This window comes from Carcharodon carcharias, chromosome 14 (genome assembly GCF_017639515.1).
Source record: "Carcharodon carcharias isolate sCarCar2 chromosome 14, sCarCar2.pri, whole genome shotgun sequence".
Taxonomy (NCBI): domain Eukaryota; kingdom Metazoa; phylum Chordata; class Chondrichthyes; order Lamniformes; family Lamnidae; genus Carcharodon; species Carcharodon carcharias.
The window spans coordinates 130668760-130688853 of record NC_054480.1 but is presented as its reverse complement, the minus strand read 5'-3'; the positions used below and the strand labels follow the sequence as shown (position 1 = coordinate 130688853).

Here is a 20094-nt window from a genome sequence, read left to right as displayed (position 1 = left end):
GTTTATGCGTTGGGCGTTTGATGTACATTATTTACTGTTTCAATCCAAATAGGAACTTTGTTAAAAAAAATCTGTTGAAATGCGACTTTTAAATCTATAATTTTCCTGTAAAGAATGTTGAGTCTTTCTTGCACTCTGCTCTTTTCTCGGGTTTTATTCTTGCAGATTTTTTCACGTGAGAGGGATGTTACTCGGTATAAATGCCTTAATTACCTTCTTTCGATATTCCTATCTTGGCACTTGGTGCCATTTATCAAATTAGAGAACAAAATAGGGAAATGAGTAAATAGGGAATGGTATAATTTAGTTAAATTTTCACTGGTGGGAACAGTACCCAGAACAATTACATTGAAGTCTATACAACGACTTTATTTTCATATTTACAATATTTGTAATCTTTTGAGGACAAATCATTTCTGGCTTGAAAGGCAGAATTATAACAATGTCAAGACTTAGCTGATTGCATTCCTCATTGCTGTAAGCCATGCTTCTTTGTGGTTTAATTCTTTAGTCCTTTACAGTACTCCGTGGAATACAGCTATTGTACTGGGATCCTGCCCTCGAATCAATCTAACATCTGCATAAACCTGCAAGGGGAACAAAGTCGAGGAACTTTTTAATAGGAGGACATAATAAACACACATGGATTTTATTTGGTGTCTCTCTGCAGCAGCACTGACTCACTTTATTTCAGAGCTGTCCTGGACCTCAGTTCCATTTTAAGTGCCCACCTTGCCTCTTTGGTAGCATTCTTGCCTCTGAGTCAGAAGGTTGTGAATTCAGGTTCCCGTTCAGTGACTTGACTACATAATCTAGGCTGGCACTGCAATGCAGTTATGAGGGAGTCCTCAACTACGAAAACAAAGATCTGGTCTTTATCTAATTCCTCTTCATGGGATCTTATAACAACTTCAAAATATTAGTTGGCTGTAAATTGCACCAGAATTCTATATCAGTGCTTAAAATACTCAGCAAGTCAGGCAGCATCCACGAGAGGGAAACAGCATTAACATTTCAAGCCAACCACCTTTGACCAGTACACCTGAAACATTAACCCTGTTTCTCTTTCCACAGATACTGCCTGATCTTCCTGATGAAGGGTCATACGGACTCGAAACGTCAACTGTATCCCTCTCCACAGATGCTGTCAGACCTGCTGAGTTTTTACAGGTATTTTTGTTTTTGATACTGCCTGATCTATTGATTATTTCCAGCATTTCCTGCTTTTATTTCAGATTTCCGGCCTCGCGCAGTTTTAGTTTTCTATATAAATGCAATTCATTCTTTTGATTTCATCCTTGGTCGTTTGGTGATTCAGCTATGTGTATGTGTGCGCGTTTTTCCTCCCTCTTCCTTTTGAAATGCTGGAACCTCAACTTGTCTGTTCTTTCCATAGATGCTGCTGAGTGCTTTCAGCATTCTCTGCTTTTTTTAAAAAAAAGTTTTCCAGCATCTGCTGTATTTTGCTTTTTTTTTGGCTCAAATTTATTTGACCTTTTTTTCTTAAAAATTTGCAAGCCATTTTTTTGAACCCGTCGGTTTTATCCCTCTCCAGTTGATGGCGTATGAAGTCCATTCTGATTGTCACCAAAAACTTTTGAATTGTGGGAACCTTGTTGGACTTTTACTGTTGCTTGGAAGTTAGTTACGAAGGATTGGTCTTAGTAGTAAGTAAGCACAGCTAACCGGTCGCCCCAGATGCAAGTTTAACAACTTGAATCAAGCTTTTTCTCTCTTAAAAAAAAGGGAAAGAAAATGTAAATGGGTGGAAAATAAGATGGAACTCACAACAGTCTCAAGTAAACACCTTCTTGTTGACAAAGTTAACCTGATTTACCTGTTCCAGGTGAGTTTTATATGGCAGACGTTTTTAAAAAGAGAATGTCTCAGACGAATTTAAGTGATATAATTTTTTTTTGGTTAACTTAGCAATTGGAATGGTAACCATGAATAAAGTTTGTTTAGTTTGTTGGAGAGTTGGGTCATTGTTGAGCTACCTGTGGTTGTTCCCCGTCTCCGGCCGTTGGGCTGAGAGTGGGCTCGCGCCCGGCGGTTGCTGCCCGCGGGTTTCGCGGGGGTTCCATCGCGGGTCTCCTCCGGCGGGGAGGGCAGTTGTGGCGCTGGGTGTTTTTGATTTTCATTCGACGATATCGGCGCAGATCGTCGGTTCCCGAGGGCAGGGACGGTGTTTCTGACAGAAATGTGACCCTGCTTTATCGACTGGTTGAGTGAGTAATCGTCAAACGGGGCTTGGAGGTTTGGGGCGGGTGGTGGGATACCTGATAGCAACTTCTACCTTTTGCGGGGGGTGGTGTGGGACAAGATCTGCAACACAACCTAGACAAAGATGATCTCTTTCCTGTTACCTACGTGGTCTTTAAGCTCTTTGGTTGGATGTGGTGGATGAGATTCGACATCTATTTGGGTGGGTGTGACCAAGTACAACTTGTGCCCAGGTGGTTGAAGTGGACCAGGTAGCCTATGTTTCCGGGCCTTGAAGTTGCCTTTGAAAACTGGCTCTGTCCAGGGGTTCATGCTGAATGTAGAGTAGGTACTGTATCTAGGCATCGATTGTGGTCTTGAACATGTCTTTTAGTCTGCATGTATGTATGAAGTTCTCTGCCGTAATATCTCCTTATGTGTCAAATGTTGTCTTTTGACCTATAACACTCCAATAAAATGAGATATGTTGTTACATTCTCACATTTGTTTCCAGATCTCGTCAGGCCTTTCTTCTCCCTATCTCTGTTAACTCTTCCAACCCCACAATCCTCTTTAGCTTGTGCTGTTCTAATGCTAGCCTTAGCTTCCCTAATTCTAATCATTCCACCATTGGTGGCTGTGCCTTCAATTGCCTAGGCCCTAAGTTCTGCAGTACCTTCCCTGCACCTCTCTAATTGCTTTCCTCATTTTAGGCACTCCTTAAAACCTAACTTTTTGACCAAGCTTTTGGTCATTTGGCTTAATACCTCCTTATGTGGCTGGGTAATACTTTTGTTTTATAATGCTCTTGTGTTAAGTGCCTTGAGATGTTTAGTTATATTAAAGTTGTTGTTGATGTCTTATGTGGGATTGGTTGGGGCTCTACATGTGTAGTACAGTTGGTGAATGAGCTGGAGGGTCTCTGTGTCTGGAGATTTGGCGGCACGGCAGCGGGGGGGTGGGGGGTGCTGGTCTTGTGACCTGCAATGAGCTGTGGTAGAGGCAATAATGCTTCATCTGTAACATTTAGAAATCTATTGTAATCAGGATATTTAATTACGTACTGATGTGTGTTCTTTGTTTTGATTATTTTGTGGGGTGTTGTATTATGTCAAATATATGGAGACTACATTTTCTGGAAATGCAATGAATGTTGTACATATTGAATATATATCTGAACACTGTAGTGAAAAACATTTGAACTTAAGTAGATAATAGATTATTGGAAAGCATTCGTAACGATCCTAAGCAGAATCTTGTGGGTTGGAGCAAACTGCATGAGTTTTTAAAATTCATTCATGGGAATCAGCCAGCATTTATTGCCCATCCCTAATTGCCTTCGTTTAGGCAACCACGTTGCTGTGTCTGGAGTCACATGTAGGCCAGACCAGATAACCTGGGACACCCGTTAGGGACATTAGTGAACATTTGGGTTTTTAACAACAATGGTTTCATGGTCATCATTAGTCTCCTAATTCCATATTTTTATTGAATTCAAATTTCACCATCTGCTGTGGCAAGATTCAAACTCGGGTTCCAAGAGCTTTACCCTGGGGGTCTGGATTGTTAGTCCAGTGACAACACCACTACTACCATTGCCTCCCCATAAGTTAATGCAGTGAATGTAACACATTAGCTGCTGTTAGCACTCAATATAATATTTAATCTAAGTGGCATTCTTCATGCGAGTGGCAGGCTGTTTTACCACAGGGGCATCATAGCTGAGCTCGATCCTGCCCTTGTCTGAGATCCCTATATGCGTACAGGATTGAATTCCTTCTCAATTTCCTTCCCAACCCCCCTGCTCGCACTTCTCCCCCACCCCAAGATCAAGGATGTAAGCTGTATTCTAATAACTGTATCACTGTCAGCTAAAATCAGTTAACCAGGTTTCGACTTGAGACTTTGGTCTGGAACCTTTCCAGTCCGCAGCTCTAAACTGTACTATATAGTTCATTTACTCATCAAGCAATTGGTGAAGCTTAACATTCCCACACTGCCTGGTGTTTTCTTTGGATAGAAGATTTGGAATATGGGTTCACCAATGGATTGGTGGATAAAGAGAATGAATGCAATTGTATTTAAGTCTTAAAAAGACTTTAAAAAATTGTGGCACACCAAGTTCCCATTAGGTGTGTCACAATTGGCCCCAGTGTCTCTGGACTAGGTAGAGATCATATATTAACTCCTCCTGAAAAGTGCACATGTAGATGCTGGTTGAGGGCAGGATTACACTTAACTGTGATTTCCTCTGCAGTCTAGGCTGACAGGAAAATGGTCAACCAGTCAATATTCAAACTCACTCCCCAGTTTTCTCCCCATCTTGTGCTGACTTCTGGTGCAATATAACCTTACAGCCACTGCCCATTGGTATTCTTAATTAGTTGGCAGACCATTTGAGTATCTCAGAAATTCCTGCCATCAAGATAATATCCACATACACGCATCTTTCAGCAGATTATTATTAAATAGAGATCAAAAATGAGAACTGTAGCTGATAAGAGAAGGCTGAAGCATTTGCAACCATCTTCAGCCAGAAATGCCTCCTCTGAAAATCTCCTCCACTATCTCAGAAGCCAGTCTTCAGCCAATTTTATTCGCTCCATGTGATACCAAGAAATGGCTGAGTTCTATGAGCCCCACCAATATCCTAGGTGTACAGCTGAAGACCTGTGCTTCAGAACTAGCCACACCTCTTTCCAAACTGTTCCAATAGAGCAACAGCACTGGCATTTTATCCAACTAAGCAGAAAAATGCCAAGGTGTATGTATTCTGTCCACAAAAAGCAGGACAAATCTAATCCAAATTTTCCAATGACACAAAGATTGGTGGCACTGTGTGTGGAAGTGTAAAATTACAAAGAGGTATTAATATATTAAGTGAATGGGGAAAAGCTGTGGCAAATTGATTTTAATGCAGGCAGATGTGAGGTCATCCATTGTAGACCTTAAAGAGTTACAACAGGGTACTTTTGAAAGGTGAAAAGCTGGAAACAGTGGAGGCCAAAGAGATTTGAGAGCCCATGTATGTTGATCATCAAACTGTCAAGAACAGGTACACAAAATAATCAACAAGGCTGATGGAATGCTGGTTTTTATGTCTAGAGAACTGGAATACAAGGGGGTTGAAGTTATGCTGCAGTTATACAAAGCCTAGCTACACCTGGAGAACCATGAGCACCTCTGGGAATCACAACTTAGGATATATTGGCCTGGAAGGGAATACAGTGTAGGTTTACCAGAATCACAGAATTGTTACAGTGCAGGAGGAGGCCATTTGGCCCATTGTGTCTGCACCAGCTCTCTGAATGAGCAAGTCATTTAGTGCCATTCTCCTGCCTTCTCCCTGTAACCCTGCACATTCATCCGTTTCAGATAATAGCCTAATTCCCTTTTGAATGCCTCAATTGAACCTGCCTCCTCCACACTCAGGCAGTGCATTGCACACCTTATGCTCCAGTCGGTGCATGAAAAAGCTTTTTCTCATATTACTTTTGTTTCTTTTGCCAATTATTTTAAATCTGTACCCTCTCATTCTCAATTCTTTCATGAGTGGGAACAGTTTCTCCCTATCTACTCTGTCCAGCCCCCTCATGATTTTGAATGCCTCTATCAAATCTGCTCTCAGTCTTCTCCATTCTCTCTTCATAACTGAAGTTCCTCATACATGGAACTATTTTCATGAATAAATTAAACCTCGACTCCAAGGATGGGATTGCACAATTTAGGGTTGCATTTCCTGGAATTTAGAAGATTAAGGGGTGATTTGATTGAAGTTTTTAAGATATTAAGGGGAAGTAATAGGGAGTTCCAGAGAAACTATTTCCACTGGCTGGGAAGTCCAGGACTAGGGCATGTAGCCTAAAAATTTAGGGACAAGCCTTTCAGGAGTGAAGTTAGGATATACTTCTAGATGCAAAGGTTGGTTGAAGTTTGGAACTCTCTTCCGGAAACAGCATTGATGCTCAGTCACTTGTTAATTTTAAATCTAAGATTGATAGATTTCTGTTAACCTAACGTATTAAAGGATATCGGCCAAAGCCAGGAGCATTCAGTTGGATCACAGAATAGCCGTGATCTCAATGATTGATGAAAGAGCCTTGAGGGGCAAAATGGTCTACTCCTGTTCCTATCGAACACCCTTGGTGAAATTGAAGTTGGTGGCCTTCTGGGAAAACTTTCATCTGACAGGAGGCATACCTATCACAAGAAAAGATGACATGGAGGCCAGTCATCTCAGTCTCAGTGGTCTAGGCCCAACCATATTTAGCCGCTTCAACATTGGCCTTCCCTCTTACTTGAGGTAAGCAATGATAATGTTCACAGCTGATTGTATTGTGTTCAGTTCCATTGACAACAGGTCAGATAGTAAAGCTGTCTGTCCCACATGCAACAAGACCTGAACAACATTCAGACTCGGGCTTTTGAATGGAAGTAATTTTGTGCCACAGAAGTGCTAGGCAATGCTCACCTCCAACAAGAGAAAATCTAACCATCTCCCTTGAAATTCAATGACATTACTATTGCCAAATCCCCTACCTTCAACATCCTGGGAGTCAGCATTGACCAAAAACTTACCTGGACCAGTCACACACGTAGTTGGGCAACTAGAGCAAGCCAGAGGCTGTGTATTCTGTAGCAGATTGTGCATCTCCTGACCGCAGAACCTTTCCATCATCTGCAAGATACAAGTCTGGAGTGTGATGGAATACTCTCCACTTGACTGGATGAGTGCAGCTCGAATAACACTCAAGAAACTTCTTACCATTCAGGGCAAAGCAGGCCACTTGATTGGCAGCCTATCTGTCATCTTAAATGTTTACTCCCTCCTCCACTGGCACACTGCCTACAATGTGTGCCATTTATAAGATGCACTGCAGCAACTTGCCAAGACTTCTTCCACAATACCTCCTAAACATGTGACTTCTATCACCTAAAAGGGCAAAGGCAGCAGGTGGATGGGAACACCACCATCGTTGAGTTCCCCTCTATGCCACACCTGACATGGAACCATATCACCATTCCTTCACTGTCACTGGGTCAAAATCCTGTAATTCCCTACCTGCAGTACAGATGTACCTACACCACATAGACTTCATCGTTTCAGGAGGTGGCTCACCATCACCTTCTCAAGGGCATTTAAGGATAGACATTAAATGCTGACCTTGCCAGCAATGTCTACATGAATTAATCTTTTTTTTAAAAAAAGCAGTTACCTCAGCCCCTCCCTTTCTCCCCTTCCCGCCCCATACAGAAACAGAATGATTTGTTTAGATGTTGGGGATCTCTTGTTGGCATTTCTGCATAGGAAGGAAACCTAGTGATTTTCCCCTTTCATTTAATACTTCTTTGTGATATATGCTTGTATTACTTTTAAAAAAATTCAGTAAGTAATTCTACTTAAATGCCTCTCCATGGAAACATCAGCAAGCTGCAAGCATTCCGAGTGCTGCACATCACATTACGTGTGATACTCTTAATGTCCAGAATATTTCAGGAAGCTTGTAGTAACTTTTCTTCCCTATCATGTATAGTTTATAAAAATAAATCTGTAAATTAAGTATTGTTTCAAATTGAAGTTTAAAAGTGTAAATGTAACAATTGTAGAGTACAGAGTGTAAGCATAAAAACTGTAAAGGTTAATCTGTTAGCTGATAAGGTAACAGTTCCTCCCAAGTTGTGAAACTGTTGTGCATTTCCCTGAATCATCTGATTGAAATCAGGTAAACAAATTTTAATTGGGGGATACACAATTGTTTTTTAGAACACTATCTGTCCCAGAAGATGCATCTGCACTAAAGATAAAGAAACCTCAGTTGAAAACTTTTACATATGGTCTTGCTGGACACCTTTCTTCCATGTAGAAAGCGAAGCCTTCATTTATATTATACCTTATCACTTCATAGAAGCATCCCAAAAGTGCTCCACATAGAATGCTATACGGACAGGTACAAGTTTCTACAGAAAGCTCAATGTGTTGGTTGCGGAAGCAATTTGTCCTGGATACTAGAATTCCTTCCTCTTAGTATGAGTAGTATTTAATAAGCAACCAGATAGGGTCTGGCTTTGTCTCATCTGAAGGATAGACTAACACAACTTTTTTTTAATACTTTTGAATTTTATCGGGTAATTCATGAAGATCACATAAGATGGAAGGTGTTCAACTATTGATCAGTTCCACTTGGCATTTGCCTGATGCACTGCCCACTGTACTAATGAGGTGTACACACAAGGAAAGTCCCAAGTCGAACATTTCCACAATAAAAATATCTCGACATCAGGAAATTATATTCTGATTTCAGGAAGTTAACTTTTGCTTTGTCTGTCTTTGTTTACATTTTGAATTCAATGTTTTGAAATGCATATTAACTGCCTGCAGGCTAAGAAATAAATGTTGCTTTGTTTGTAATGATGTTTCACAATATGCCAGAAAAGCATTTAACACATGCTAGATTTTATCATTATATTAAAAGTAGTTGGGATGACTGAGGAAATGCACAGTTTGCCTCTGCCTCTGGTTTTGGTAAGGAAAAATGAGCAGGATTCCCATTTCTGGCTACTATCAATTGACCATTGATAGAAAGTGCAACTGACTGGCTGTTGGGGTAGTAAAGGATTGAACCTGCCTGTGATACCCCAATGCTCCAGGAACCTGCCAGGAAAATTGCACCCAATTCAGAATGCAGAATTTGCACACAATGTTTCATATTCCAGCTTTACCAAGTCAAGTGGCTAGGACCCCAGTGAATTGATTTTTAAAGTCCTCTTACTTTCAAACGTTTCCATGGCGTCACCCTTCCCTAACCCTGTGATCTCCTGCAGCTATTTGTGCCCACAAAAGCCATTCATTTCCAAGACATGGGTTTAAATCTCCCTACCTTCTTCTCCCCACTATTAATTTACATAGCAGGAAAAAAATCATCCCTCTTTTATTCGCAAGAAAAATTCTACTTTTCACAAGATTTTTAAGGACTTTCTTGACTGGAACCTTTTCCCTATTTTCAAAAGCTTTATTTGAAAAATAGCATTCTTTATAACTGTGCTTTGGTCTTCACTCCATAACTTTTCTTGACCCCTTTATTTTCCTTTTGTTCAAAAAGCATCTTTCTGTACATGAGGGGAACTATAGACGTGTAGGTTTAAATCAAACTTTGTATGCCAGAAGGAGAGAGCATTATGGGAGAGATTTACCATGTATATATTTAAAAAATAAGCAGTTTTAAACATTTAAAAATAATTTGTTTATGTTTTAATTTTATGTTCAAGTTAATGGACAATGAGAAACTTTTGACAAATTTGTGTCCAAATTAATAAACTCTCTGGTTCCAATTTCCACCCCTCCATCATTTTCACATGGTCCATCTCTGGCACTTCCCTTCCCTTCCTTGACCTCTCTGTCTCTATTTCTGGTGATAGATTGTCCACCAATATTCATTACAAGCCTACTGACTCCCACAGCTACCTCGACTACAGCTCCTCCACCCCACTTCCTGTAAGGACTGCATCCTATTCTCTCAGTTCCTTCGCCTCCGCCGCATCTGTTCTGATGATGCCACTTTCAAAAACAGTTCATCTGACATGTCTTCCTTCCTTAACCGAGGTTTTCCACCCACAGTGGTTGACAGGGCCCTCAACCGTGTCCGGCCCATCTCCCGCACATCCGCCTCACACCTTCCTCTCTCTTCCAGAACAATGATAGGGTCCCCCTTGTCCTCACTTATCACCCCACTAGCCTCCGCATTCAAAGGATCATTCCCCGCCATTTCCGCCAACTTCAGCATGATGCCACTACCAAACACATCTTCCCTTCACCCCCCGGTAGCATTCCGCAGGGATCGTTCCCTCCAGGACACCCTGGTCCATTCCTCCATCACCCCCTACACCTCAACCCCTCCCACGGCACCTTCCCATGCAACCGCAGATGGTGCAACACCTGCCCCTTTACTTCCCCTCTCCTCACTGTCCAAGGGCCCAAACAATCCTTTCAAGTGAAGCAGCATTTCACTTGCACTTCCCTCAATTTAATCTACTGCATTCGTTGCTTCCAATGCAGTTTCCTCTACATTGGAGAGACCAAACGCAGACTGGGTGACCGCCTTGCGGAACACCTTCGGACTGTCCACAAGCATGACCCAGACCTTCCTGTCGCTTGCCATTTCAACACTCTACCTTGCTCTCATGCCCACATGTCCGTCCTTGACCTGCTGCAGTGTTCCAGTGAAGCTCAACGCGAACTGGAGGAACAGCACCTCATCTTCCGAGTAGGCACTTTACATCCTTCAGGACTGAATATTGAGTTCAACAATTTTAGATCATGAACTCTCTCCTCCATCCCCACCCCCTTTCTGATCCCCCCTTTTCCAGTAATTTATATAGATTTTTCTTTTCCCACCTATTTCCATTATTTTTAAATGTATTTCCATCCATTGTTTTATCTCTAGCTTTCAGCCTATTTCGATCCTTTCCCCCCACCCCACCCCCACTAGGGCTATCTGTACCTTGCTCATCCTGCTTTCTACCCTTAATGTCACCTATTAGCACATTCCTTAGATAATATCACCACCTTCAACACCTCTGTCCTTTTGTCTATGACATCTTTGGGCTATCTCCACCTATCATTGGCCCTCTATCCAGCTCTATTTGTCCCACCCCCCCCTTAAACCAGCTTATATTTCACCTCTTCTATTTTTCTTTAGTTTTGTTGAAGAGTCATATGGACTCAACGTTTACAGTGCCCCTCTCCGCAGATGCTGTCAGACCTGCTGAGTTTTTCCAGGTATTTTTATTTTTGTTTTGGATTTCCAGCATCCGCAGTTTTTTGCTTTTATCTCTGGTAAGATACTTCATGGCTAGAGAAAGAAAAAAGCTTACTGTGCCTCAACAATGTATGCTAACAAATTTCACAGTCTGCAAAAAAAAACCCTTATTGTACCAGTCTGAGATTTACGCATCTAGGCCAGTCATTCCAGCAGTCTTTTGTAGACTTTTCGTGAGACTCCATGGGCCAAATTAAACAAATAATTTGTGTTCTTCAACCCTGCTCACTGAGAACAGCATTGCAATTGGCATGGTAATTAAATCTGGAACCATCCCATTGATTTGTGCTGAGGAGTAGACCAGGGAATTCACTGTCACTGATTTCGATCAGTGTCTTGGTCATAATGCGGTGATGGTAAGGGTTCAATTCAGGAGTGTTAGTTCTGACTATTCCTGAAAGAATTATGCTATTTCCAGATAATATTGTATTGTTGGCAGACTCACCTGTGGATCTAATGTATCCTACTCACTTTTTGAACAAATTTCTAACCTGTGGTATATAACAATGCAACCATGCAGTACTGAGTCTTCGCAGAGTTCAAAAGGAAGATTTTGAAGATACAATGAGTGCCTGTCTCAATAGTTGACTTATATTAGTATGCAAAGTTCTGCTGAATTTGTGAACATGCTCTGATGTTTCCAGGATTAGGTGCCTATCATGATTGGGTTGTAGAGAAGCAAGCAGCTTTTACTGAAGCACTGCTGGTAGAAGCATAACTGGTAAAATAATTATTTGATAGGGTATAGACTCAGATTTTGTGGTGAGTTGTCTTGTATACCATGAGTGTCTCTTACAGGTGTTATGCCTAGCACAAAATTTTGCTTGCCTTTGACTATCTTCCTTAAGTGGAGGGATAAGTCAAATATCTCTGAGATCTTAGGAATTCCAAGGTGACTGCAATGGGGAGATTTGAACAGCATCAATACCCTGTGGCAAACCCGGTAACTAATTGCCTCAGCCAAATAACTCTCATTACTCCAGACATTGCTGATGTCTCATCAGCTAGATTGGCTTATTAATGGGAGCTGCAGGGGTAAAATTGTTGCCCGGGGCTGAGATTCATCCCACTTGGTACCAGGTAATTGTGTGCAAGTAGGCTGCTTGGTTATAGTGAGTTAAAGTCCATCTGCTACCTCTCCACACACTTTGTTGGGGTGGGATGACTGTGGAGAAAGAGATTCTGAGTTTGGGCTTTTGCCAACACTACCTAAACTCATTGGATTTGATTAAGCTCAACAGGTCCCCAATATATGTCAGGCAAACGGAAACTTTACCTGTGTCAATTTTTTTTCCCAGTAATTTGGTTTGGGTTCTCCATGAATGAGGCTCCAGGCTTAATAAAAGAATACTTCCTGGAATTGTGAAAATGGAGAAGGGCTTTCAATTCAGCTGGTTAATTAGTGAACGAAAGATACTGCTGCCTATAAAGTTTAATCACAATTCAAGCTTCTTATTTGCAATCCTTGTGGATGGGTGCAAGCAGCCCATAGGTTTCCAAAACCCACCAGAGGATTTTATTTTGTTTGTGGGTTTTATTTATTTCGAGGCATTTCCTTTGACTTTGTTATTTGTATATGGAATCTCTAAACTTTGTAGGAGGAGGGTGCTGTGATCTGAATACACAGTTTATCCTGATGTTTTACCAGTTTTACTGGAAGTACAGTAGTAAACTGTCTTCACTCCCCCTAAAATGGTAGTAATTGTGATTGATTTGGCTTGGAAAATGGAATATTAAAATGCTGAAGTTAACAAAGTGAATGAAAATAGATGATCCAAACACTTGATTAAAGGTAGAATGGTGATTCAATTGGGATATTAATGTTCATCATGTTCTGTTACTGTGCATTTTTAAGAGAAATTGATATGATGTGCTGAGCATTTTGTTCTGAGTGATAAGCTTTTGCTTGGTGAACAAATGCAGTACAAGTCCATACACATTTATATATTTCTAAAAAATGCATCTGCATACCCTTGCTGCTACCTTTCCCATCATAAAATCTATGCCCATGTTAATGATGAAAACTGCCTACATGTATTGAGCTGTAATGATACCATTTTGACAATGAATGTGCTTCTACCATTGGTGAGAGGATGCAATTACAATTGAGAAATTTACCTAGGTGGTTTTCCTTAAATATGAACATAGAATTTTATAATAAAAATAAGGGCAGAATATATGAATTTAACATTGGGCCTGTATCATATCTGCAGGCCCTGATTTAGTTATGCCCAGGCCCTCTAACACTTTCGTCTGAGGGATACACTTAGCCTTGACTCCCCATGTGTATCGGCACAGGTGAAGAAAGAACTTGCGTTTATATAGCACTTTCACAAATGTTGAGAGTTCTCAAAGGGCTTTAAAATCAGGCAAGTACTTCTGAAGTGTAGTCACTGTTGTAATGTTGGAGTTTGACTAGTGTTCATATGAAGGTAAGGATTCAATATTCAAATGGCTGAGGATCCATTTTGGTTATTAACTCTGATACCCATTTAAAAGCAGAATATATATTTAGTTTGTAACTTGCTAATATTGGTTCACCAGATGACCTAATGGGTAAAGAGACAGATTAATTTTGTATGAACCAGAAAATTCCAGGTTCAGCTGCTGGGCCTTGACTGAGGCAGCTGGTAATAGCTGAATAGCAGTTGAACAGTAAAAGAATTTTGATAGCAGCGAATGAGGCCAGTTATTTGAGTTGCCTTGAGTTTACTGAGGATTTTTTCCCCCATTTTCTCCTGAAGGTGCTGTCTCAGTTGGGTACAGTTCTACAAACTTCGTAACTCTTCAGTACCTTGTCAAAACGCACCTTCACCCTTTCCTCAGATGAACTGAGTATCAGCAGGCTATTGGACTGGAAAGGTTATCAGGGCAAAGTACAGCCCTGTTCTCTGCCAAGGTGCAGTGGTGCATTTTGTGGTCGTGGATCTAGGCAGCGATATAGAGTGGGACGTCTTGATTATTCCACGCCCCCCCAGCACCCCCACCTCCTCTCAACAAATTCCTTCCTCAGAGATCAGCTAAATTAGCATTGACTTAGAAATTGAACCTGGGGCCTTCATGTTCTGCATACCTCAGCACCACACCAGATGGTTCTGGTAAATGCACAGTTGGAAGAACTGAGCTGTGGTTTTAAGTAATCCTTCCCACAGGATCATACTAATTTGGCTAGTAAATGTAAAATCTCCCTGAAGGAGCAAATTCTAATTGCGGCACTGACTTTACTGATTGGTAATATCTCTGGACTTTAGTGCTATGTGTGCACACTGTGGAATACTCCAGGACTGAACAAATGGAATTATCCACTTGTAATTGCTGTCCCTAGCCAAGTGTCCAAATACTTAGCAGCACTGATGGTACTTTGTGTTTTGAAACTTTCTTCTTTTTATTTGTATGTTAGCTTGTTTTGTTTTGGGATTAAAACAACTTTTGATTTTGGGCACTTCAAGCTCTCCTTAGTCAGGTTAGGTATAGGGTAAAGCATCCATACACGCTGCTTCAGCAATGTGACTTAACCTCAAGCTCATGAAAGCATTTTCACTGTAGAAGTGCAATATTTCCACTAGCTGACCAACTTAATTATTCTACCTTGTTAAAATTTACATATACTTTAACCAAATACTTTGGTTTTCAAAGTTCAAGTGAGTTACTAAGGACGAAACCACTTTAGTGGAATGTAAGGCAATAAATAGCACAGGCAAAGTTAATTTTTATGCTAAAAATGTAGCTGTGATAGTAGAACAAGGGGCTACAAGTTCAAACTAGCGAAAGGCTAATTTAGGCCTGATCTTAGTGAATTCATCACTTGGATGGTGATTAACAGCATAATAGATTTCCTGGCATTGTAGTGAAAGCAAATGCCCAAATCAGTTAAGAAATATAGAATCCTCCCATCACAGCAGAACTTTCTGGGTGAATGAGGTCTACCTTTGGAAACCTCACAAGCTCTGATCTTTTGTCACTGACCCCGTCTCCTTTCCTGGCTACACTTTCAGGGTTAAACCTCTACTATTAACCCTGAGCTGAGCTCTAAACCATTTCTTTCGATCACCAAGACAGCTAACTTCCATCTCTGTGATGTTGCTTGACGCCAGCCACTCTTTTGCCAAAACACTTTTGTGTCTTTGTTACCTTTAGATCAGATCCAGGAGTGCTTCATGATTATTAATTTCCTTACTGCTGATGTCTCCCTTGTTGATGATCACATCAAATTTGGCTTAGAATTTTAGTCTCAAGTGAGTTATCCAATGAAGTGCAGCATAATATGGAGTCAAATACTATCTTAATCCATGGATTGATGCTGTATTAATTATCTTTTCTCTCTTCCTCCTACAAGTTGTCACCTTTGCCTTCCCTTGCTGGAGGTGTAGATTGGAAAATATTTTGTGGCAACCTCCATTTTATTCTTTGGCTCTTTATCCAGGCTAATTTCCAGAAGTTCTGAGTGACAGAAGTGTACTGTCTACCCCTACTGCAGTACAATAGCTGACGGGATAGTTGTCAACCATTGTAAATTATTTTATGTAGATTCTGGCTTTGGTCCAACCACATTGTTAGTTAAAAATACTAATAAACTCTGATTTGCTGCTGAAAATTATTTTACAAGACCGAGCAAGACAGATCTTAACATTACCGTTACAGATGCCAAGTTTCCAACTTCATAGATTTTTCAATATTTTTGTAAGTTGAGATGTTGCAGAACCAGTCTGGATAACATTTGGTCAGTTTATCACCTGTGAATCAAACTGTGTGACAAGTTGGGACACTATACCTGATCCTAATAACTGAACCAATCAGTCTGTGTGACACGTTTTGTCTTTACTGAGTTTAGCGACACAAAAGCCTGTTTTTCATGGTAAGTCATTATAAGATTAATCACCCCGACTGCACTCTCAATTTATTCTCCATCAAGAACTTCTTTTCACAACCTGCAAGTTGAACTTCTATTTTTTTTTAAATAGGTTCAAAGGTTTCCCATTTCAGAAATCCTGTTTACCTATTATGATGCAATATTCTGAACGATAAATGTTTTGAAGGATAATGAAATAAAATAAGAGCTTGGTAGACATCTGTTTTATGAGAGAAAGAATGAGACTTGAGGTAAAATGACAGGCTGCAGACCTTGTAGCAGCAGCATATTTGTTTCCAGCACTTGAGCAGGAGAGGAAGGAGAAAGACTTCACATTTGAATAGGCCTTAACATGCATATGAACATTTGAATTAGGAGCAGGAGTAGACCACTTGGCCCCTCAAGCCTGCTTTCCCATTTGATAAGATCATGGCTGACCTGATTGTGGCCTCAATCTCACTTTCCTGTCTACCCCTATACCCTTTGACTCCCTTGTCAATCAAGAATCTTATCTCAGTGAGCCTTAAAAATATTCAATGACCCAACCTCCACTACATTCTGGGGAAGAGAATTCCACAGACTAATGACCCTCTGAAAGAAAACATTATCTTCATCTTAAATGGGAGACCCCTTATTTTAAACTAGTTCTAGACTCTCTCATATGGGAAATCATCCTCTCAGCATTCACCCTGTCAAGTCCTCAAGATCTTATACATTTCAATAAGATCACCTCTCATCCTTCTAAATTCCAATGGATACAGGCCCAACTTGAACAACCTTTCTTCACAAGATTGCCCTTTCATCCCAGGAATCAGTAAAATTAACCTCCTCTGAACTGCTTCTCCTGCAATTATATCCTTTAAGTAAGGAGACCAAAAATGTACACTGTACTCTAGATGTGGTCTCGCCAATGCCCTGGCAAAACTTCCTTTAGTATTCCATTCCCCTTGTAATATACAACAATATTCTATTTGTCTTCCTAATCACTTGCTGTACCTGCATACTAACTTCTTGTGATTCATGTACCAGGATACCCAGATCCCTCTGTACCACTGAGTTCTGCAATCTCACTCCATTCAAATAATATACTGCTTTTCTATTCTTCCTGGCAAGGTGGACAAGTTCACATTTTCTCACATTATGCTCTGCCAAATTTTTGCCCACTCACTAAACCTAAATATATCCTTTTGCAGACTCCTTATGTCCTCCTCACAACTTACTCTACTACTTGACTTTGTGTCATCAGCAAATTTAGCAGTCACGCATTCTGTCCCTTCATTCAAGTCATGTATACAGATTGTAATTGTTGAGGTGCCAGAACTGATCCATGCGGCACTTCACTGGTTACAGCTTGCCCACCTGAAAATTACCATTTAATCCTACATTCTGCTTCCTCTTAGCTAACCAATACTTTGTCCATGGTTATATTTTATCCCCTACACCATGAGCTCTTATTTTGTGTCGTAACTTTTGATGTGGTACCTTATCAAACGCCTTTTGGAAATCCAAGTACTCCACATCTACAGGTTCCCCTTTAACCACATTGCTTGTTGCTTCCTCAAAGAACTCTAATAAATTTGTCAAACATAATTTCCCTTTCACAAAGTCATATTGACTCTGCCTGATTGCACTAAAAGTTTCTAAGTGCCCTGCTATAGCCTCCTTAATAACAGATTCTAGCATTTTCCCTATAGTAGATGTTAGGTTAACTGGCCTATTGTTTCTGTCTCCCTCCTTTCTTGAATGGAAGAGTTATATTCGCTATTTTCCAATCTAATGGGGCTTTTCCAGAATTGAGGGAATGTTGGTAAATTAAAACCAATGCAGCTGCTATCTCAGCAGCCATGCCCTTTAAACTCTAGGATGAAGTCCATCAGGACCTGGGGCCTTGTCGGCTTTTAGTTCTCATAGTTTTCTCAGTACCCTTTCCCTGATGATTGTAATTGTTTTAAGTCCTTTCCTCTCTTTCACTTCTTGATTTACAAGGGTTCTTGAAATGTTATTTGCGTCTTATGGCTTAACAGTCAGTGGTTGTGCTGCTTTGATCAAATCAATAGTGGCACCAATTGCAAACTTGGTTCATTTGGTAACACTTCTCTGTGAATCAGAAGGTTAGGTGTTCAAGCGCACGATGCACTATAGCAGATAAGCCAGGTGACACTAAACCTGATGCCTTGGCCTATTCAGCAGCACATAAAATATCCATTCACCTTCTCCTGACCAAAATTCCTTCCTAAAACAATGCAACCAAAAACAGACTATCTGGTCCATTCACTCATTTGCTGTTATGGGATCTTGACGTGCGTAAAAATTGGTTGCCGTGTTTGCTTGCTTAATGGTGACTACACTTTAAAAGCAATCCACTGCTGGAAAAGTGCTTTGGCTTGTCTTGAGATGTGAAAATGTTCCATCTGTTCAATGGTTAAAATGTTGTTGAAATTAGAAGTAAAAAAGGTAACTTGTGCTTGTAGAAAATTGAATTTTGAAGGGGAGCTCCCTTGGTGTATAGTTGGACCGTATACGAGTTCTTTTCTCCAACTGTCTGCACAGTATAAACTTTGAAAAGTCCATGGCAGCTCCAGAAGATTTTCTGATCCTAACTGCCCTCCCATTTATTCAAGGCTCAGCAGAAACTACCAAGTGGGCTTGAGGGGAGTGTTTGAGGAAAAGAAAGTAACAATTTGAGTTGAGTGAAACATGAGGTTAAACACACACGCCTCTGCACAGATCAAGACATGTTGGTAAAAGGCTATAGCCTGATGTGTCTGGTTAGTTTTTAAGAAACCTTTACAAACTTTTTAACAACAATGTGATAATAGAATGTTGCTTTATTCCTGGATTTTAAGGCTTCAAAATGTTTGTGTTCATGTGTGCAATTGGGCATCTAGCCAACTTAAAAAATTAATTGGATGGGTCTCCCATGATACTTCAAAGGATGAATGTATTTGTTGGCTGTTTTGCTGAGCATTATAGACAAGGAAGATCTGTGGTTTGATTCCTAGTTTATGTTGGTTTAGCCAATCTTGGCTTGAGCAGTATTGAGGTCTGCAGGGTCAGCATTTTGACTTTGAGGGGTCAGGTTTTCTTCTTCTCGGTTCTGTCTAGCAATCCTATTGGACAATTCATTAAGTACAATGTTGGATGGGAGCAGAATTAGATTTGAAGACTGTAATGTTGTCCCCTGATCGAATAGCATGACTGCACTCATCTCCAAGTTCACCAACAAAGAATGATCACTCAGGAAATATATTAAAATTCTGCTGGTGTTCTGTCAATTTGTTCCCTAGCCTGAATCACTGCCTTCAGAAGAGAAAGTAGATTAGAGGGAAAACTGTACTGAAAAGGATATAAATTTGTTGTGTTTTTTTTTTTAGTGGCTTATTACATGAAATGCCTCAAAGCATTGCGCTCAGTGAATCACTGGATATTTTATCGAGCAGTAAACTTTAACAAAACAAAATTGTGAAATATATAAATTAGTCTTCTTCAATAGTAGAATTGAGCTTTCCAAAATGAAAAATCTCCCCTCAACATTTTGGTTCATTCATTGCAAAATTAAGTATTATTGTGATGCAGTAACGAATTAGTTAGAAAGTAAGTGAAATTTTTAAAATATATTTCCTCTTTTTGTTTCTACCCTGTACACATGACTGCAAGGTAACGTTCAATGGAATGCCAAAAACATGTTGTGTTTTTTTTTTGACCACCCTTTAAACATTCCTCTGCTATGTAGTTATTGTTTTCTTTCTCTCCTCCTAACCACCTTTCTTTATGTTGGAGGTGAAGCTAGATGAACACAGTTTTCAATTGAAACTGCCAAAATTGTAATCCTCACAAGACCAGAGATCTTGTCCACGTATATGCACTTGCTAACCACCATTGCATCAGGCTTGTTCGAACCAGTCTGCTATGATTTTTTTCCAAGACTTTATTAAGCTCCATATTAATTTGGGTGAACTGCCTGAGGGTATAAAGATGATGCTGGGTACATATGGTTCAAAATCAGTACAGTTCATAAGACACATCTAGGTCAAGAAGAACTATAAATCAATAGTTGCATTTAAATGGTATTTAACATTCAAGTCCCAAAGCACTTTGCAAATATAGGTAAGGAAGGGAAATGAAGAGGACTGATTAAAGGCTTTGTTGAAAAGATGCATTTTCAGAAGGTTGAGGGAAGCAGAGAGGTGGTTTTAGGGAGAAAATCCCAGACAGGGAGGCTGAGGC

At 40.3% G+C, this 20094-nt stretch overlaps 1 protein-coding gene across 2 annotated transcripts in view; it reads left to right on the top strand.

The window, feature by feature from the left end:
- The first annotated feature begins 1667 nt into the window (after positions 1 to 1667).
- Positions 1668 to 20094, top strand: part of LOC121287377 (semaphorin-4E-like) — a 71197-nt gene continuing 52770 nt past the window's right edge. The window contains exon 1 of one of the 2 annotated variants that reach the window (XM_041205193.1): positions 1668 to 1846. The gene's annotated coding sequence lies outside the window, so the exon portion shown is untranslated. Of the gene's footprint in view, positions 1847 to 2147; positions 2229 to 20094 lie in introns of those variants that run through there. The other variant, XM_041205194.1, reaches the window with a different exon arrangement.